This window comes from Alexandromys fortis, unplaced genomic scaffold, assembly GCF_014885135.2.
Source record: "Alexandromys fortis isolate MF-2015 unplaced genomic scaffold, M_Fortis_MF-2015_v1.1 scaffold_14, whole genome shotgun sequence".
Classification (NCBI taxonomy): Eukaryota; Metazoa; Chordata; class Mammalia; order Rodentia; family Cricetidae; genus Alexandromys; species Alexandromys fortis.
The window spans coordinates 5,484,217-5,489,268 of NW_026067910.1; the positions used below are offsets into that span (position 1 = coordinate 5,484,217).

The following is a 5,052-nucleotide window of genomic DNA, read 5'->3' on the forward strand; positions in this document are numbered from 1 at the left end:
GTAGAATTTTAATTATCATGTGAACTAATTGCATAAAAATGTACTAACCAAAGGCCATACTTAAATATTAAAATTAATTTCTTCTTATTATTTAATTATGAAATATAAACCACAATTCTTTAATGAAATAATTAGCTTATTCTTAGTTTGCTGGTTATAACATTTATTTCAAAGTTAGCTTTTAGCATTGTTATGGTTCAAAAAATGGCATAACAGAAAAAATAAAACATGGCTTGTAGTCTTCAGAGATTCTTCTATTGTTCACATTTTCTTTAGTTTTAATTAAATTAGCATCAAATAGACACTAAAAATTCATTTAATCTTATACTTAACTTTAAGTGATTGCTTTCAAAATCAATATGACTGTTCAAATGTGCTGTGTGAAATAGAGAGATGTCACATAAAACATTTATGCGTTTAAAATTAATATAACATAGAAGTCAAAGATTAAACATATGCTGGGTTAAGTGTTGATGCCCAGGATCTAGGCTCACAGCTAGAGACATATGGGGGTTCAAAGGCCATGCTGCTATTTGGTCCATGCCATTTTAAATGACCTGCACTACCAACCTGGTTCATGGGGACACCTGAGACCAGGATGCTGCAAAAGGTGTGTCTGAATCCATGGTCCTGTCACAGCTGGGGTCTGTATTGATGGGTGAGGAGCAAGGAGCAAGGGGGTATCTTTCCCTTGCCCACACCACCATGTGGCAGATCTTGGGGCTAGCTCTCTCACTCTCAGTCTTCCGGGTCTGCTCATCCACACCTGCACATCCATTCTACTATTTATTCATCATCTGTCCATCATTCCATCCATCCATCCATCCATCCATCCATCCATCCATCCATCCACTCATTCTGACTTTGTAAATCAGTATTGTGCTGGGAGAAAAGTACATAGGAGTGTGAAAAGCCCATGCTTCACCTATAAATCTGGTGCATAAAAAATACAGAGTATGAATTATTAACAAAGTTGATTAATTATTGGCAAGAGAAATGAAGTTTTGCTAATTTAATTGTGAAATAGAGTATATTAGAATGTCATAATTACCACTCCAGGAGAAGGCTCACATATAAGAATATTCTGGCAGTACAAATTTGCCTTAATGAAAGGGAAAAAAGAAACAACATTGAGTGGGTGGATCTGGGAAGCATTAGGAGTGGAAGGAAAATATGATCAAAACATATATAAAATTCTCCAAGAACTAACAAAAATAGTTTAAAACAAGTGAAAAAAGTAAGAATTTGGCAATTTGTCTTTGCCTGAACTTGGGTAGGTAACATTATGAAACACTTTCTTTGGGAGTCTAAAAACATTGAAGCAAACTGTTGCTTTAAAAACTATGATGTAGGAGGTGAAGAGAGGGCTCAGTAGTTAAGAGCACTAGTTGCTCCTGCAGGACACCAGGATTTGGTAGCCAGCACCCACATACTAGCTCACCACCATCCTTTAATTCCAGTTCTAGAGTATCCAATAATTTCTGACCTTCTCAGTAACCAGCATGCAAATGATATACGTTCATGCATATAAGCAAAATGCTCACATGCATTAAATAAAATAAACCTTAAAATAAGATGTAGGTGCTAGAGAAATGGTTCTGCAGCTATGAACATGTACTGCTCTTGCATAGGACTAGAGTTTGGTTTCCAGCACCTATTTAAGGCAGCTCACAAAGCACCTACAACTCAGGATCAAGGAGATCTGGCAAGGGCACCTGCTTTCACATGCACATATACACATGCATAGACATAATTATAAATACTTTAGAAAATATAAGGTGGCAAGAACACAGCGCTTAAGGAATTAGCAGTATTTGATATCAAATTATATTTGGTAAGGGCAAGGATCGAGAACAGAATGTAATTAAGGTAAGAGTAAAAAATATCCATTACTTTTAGTATATAGCTAGGAGATTTTAATTTCAGAAATGAAATGTGAATTTGGCTGATGTGTATTATATATCTTGTTGTTAGGCTTTCCTCTACTAAGTTAAACATCCACATCATATTAGAAAATTTACTAAAGAAATTCTAGAGTAGGTTCTATCTACAGTGGTAGAAATTAGCTTCTTTTCAAAATCTCTTTAGATTTCAAATTTTTAACTTTTCTAAAACCCAACTGAATTTGCATGAAAAATTTTTAAATGTTCATGGAATTTTCTCTGTTTGGTTGATATGATCATCTTTCTAATGTGTTGACCATGATGTTAGATGAGCATCCTACAGATGCTGTTGACATTATTAAAAATATAAGCAAATCACAGGGAAAGCTGTGTAAAGAGGAAAGTTCATAGCATTAAATGCGTACATAAAGAAGCTAGAAATGACCTTAAGTATCTTTTGGCCATTTGAACTTCTTCTGTTGAGAATTCTCTGTTCAGTTCAGTACCCATTTTTAATTGCCTTATTCAGAATTTTAATGTCTAGTTTCTTGAGTTGTTTATATATTTTGGAGATCAGGCCTTTGTCTGATGTGGGGTTGGTGAAGATCTCCCATTCAATAGGTTGATTTTTTGTCTTAATGACAGTGTCCTTTGCTTGACAAAAGCTTCTCAGTTTCAGGAGGTCCCATTTATTCATTGTTGCTCTTATTGTCTGTGCTTGGGGTTATAAATAGGTAGTGGTATCCTGTGCCCATGTGTTGCAGACTACTTCCCACTTTGACTTCTATTGGGCTCAGTGTGGTCAGATTTATATTGAAGTCTTTAATTCATTAGGACTTGAGTTTTGTACATGGTGATAGATATGGGTCTATTTTTATTCTTCTACAGGTTAACATCGTTATGTCAGCACCAGTTATTAAATGTGCTTTCTTTCTTCCATTGTATAATTTTACCTTCTTTGTTGAAAATCAGGTGTTCATAGGTTTGTGGATTAATATCCGGGTCTTCAATTCAATTCCATTGGTCAACATCTATCAACTTTCTTAGCAATCAGGGAAATGAAAATCAAAACAACTTTGAGATACCATCTTACACTTGTCAGAATGGCTAAAATTAAAAACACCAATGGTAGTCTATGCTGGAGAGGATGTGGAGTAAGGGGAACACTCATCCAATTTTGGTGGGAATGCAAACTTGTGCAACCACTTTGGAAATCAGTTTGATGGTTTTTCAGGAAACTGGGAGTCATCCTACCACAGGATCCAGCAATCCCACTCTTGGGAATACACCCAAGAGATGCCCAATCATACTACAAAAGCATTTGTTCAACTATGTTCATAGCAGCACTATTTGTAATAGCTAGGACCTGGAAACAACCTGGGTGCCCCTCAATAGGAGAATGGATAAAGAAAGTGTAACACATATACACATTACAGTTCTACTCAGCAGTAAAAAACAATGACATCCTTGCATCAAATGGATGGAAATAGAAAACACTATACTGAGTGAGATAACCCAGACCATAAAGATGAATATGGTATGTACTCTCTCATAAGTAGAGTCTAGCCATAAACAAAAGACATTGAGCCTATAATTCATAATCATAGAGAAGCTAAATAAGAAGGTGAACCCAAAGAAAAACCATATTTATCGTCCTGGATATTGGTAGTAGACAAGATCTCCGTGCAAAAGTTGGAAGCATGGGTGTGGGGGTGGGGTGGGGGGAAGGGGAGTTGTGGAGAGAAAAGGGAGAAGGGGATAACTAGGGAGAGCTTGGGGGAATGGGATGGTTGAGATGGAGGAGGTGTGGATATGGAAACAGGGAAGAAGATATCTTAATTAAGGGAGCCATTTTAGGATTGGCAAGAGACTTGGCTCTAGAGGCATTCCCAGGTGTCCACGGGGATGTCTCCAGCTAGGTCCTTGGGCAGCAGAGGAGAGGGTGCCTGAACTGGCCTTCTCCCATAACCACACTGATGAATATCTTGCATATCATCATAGATCTGGTAATGGATGGAGATAGAGACAGAAACTCACACCGGGGCACTGGACTGAGCTCCCAAGATCTAGATAAAGAACAGAAGGAGCAAGAACATAAATGAGGAAGTAAGAACTGTGAAGGGTGTGTCCAGCCACTGAGATGGTGAGACTGATCTAATGGGATCTCACCAAGGCCAGCTGGACTGGACTGAATGAGCATGTGATCAAACTGGTCTCTCTGAAAGTGGCTGACAATGAGGGCTGACTGAGAAGCCAATGATAATAGCTATTTTCTGGGTTTTGATTCTACTGCATGTACTGGGTTTTTGGGAGCCTAGTCTGTTTGGATGCTCACCTTCCTAGACTTGCATGGAGATGGGAGGGCCTTGGACTTCCCACAGTGCAGTGCACCCTGACTTCTCTTAGGACTGGAGAGGGAGATGGAGAGGGAGAGAGAGGGTAAGGAGAGGGGGGGAGTAAAAGGGAAATTGGAAGAGGGAAGGAGATGGAAATTTTTAATAAATAAATAAATAAACTAATAAAAAATTAAAAAAAAAAGAATCTGAAAACTTCCCACACTAGTGAATTAACAGAACATTTGAAACTTTAGAACAAAAAGAAGTAAACTCACCTAAGAGAACTAGACAGTGGGAAATAATCAAATTGAGAGCTGAAATGATCAAAAGAAAACAATACAAAGAATCAATGAGACAAAGAGCTGGTTCTTCAAGAAAATCAACAAAATAGACAAACCTTTATCTAAACTAACCAAAAGGAGAGTGAGCGAATATCCAAATTAACAAATTAGAAATGAAAAGAGGGACATAACAACAGACACGGAGGAAATACAAAGAATCATCAGGTCATAATTTCAAAACTTGTACTCTACAAATTTGAAAACTTAAAAGAAATGGACAACTTTCTGAATACATATCACTTACCAAAATTAAATCAAGACAAGATAAGCAAATTAAACAAACCTATAACTTCTGAAAAAATAGAAACAGTCACCAAAAGTCTTCCAACCAAAAAATCCCAGGACCAGATGGTTTAAGCTCAGACTTATACAGGACTTTCAAAGGAAAGAACTAATACCAATAACCCTCAAATTATTCCACACAATAGAAACAGAAGGACAATTGCCAAATTCTTTTTATGAGGCTGCAATTACCTTGATATTCAAACCACA

The 5,052-nt window shown here is 37.2% G+C and overlaps 2 pseudogenes; both read left to right on the forward strand.

Annotated features, from left to right (window-relative positions):
• The window catches only part of LOC126499024 (amine sulfotransferase-like), a 279,216-nt pseudogene that overhangs the window by 101,281 nt on the left and 172,883 nt on the right, over positions 1-5,052 (forward strand).
• LOC126499110 (radial spoke head protein 4 homolog A-like) overlaps positions 1-5,052 on the forward strand; it is a 66,964-nt pseudogene that overhangs the window by 40,723 nt on the left and 21,189 nt on the right.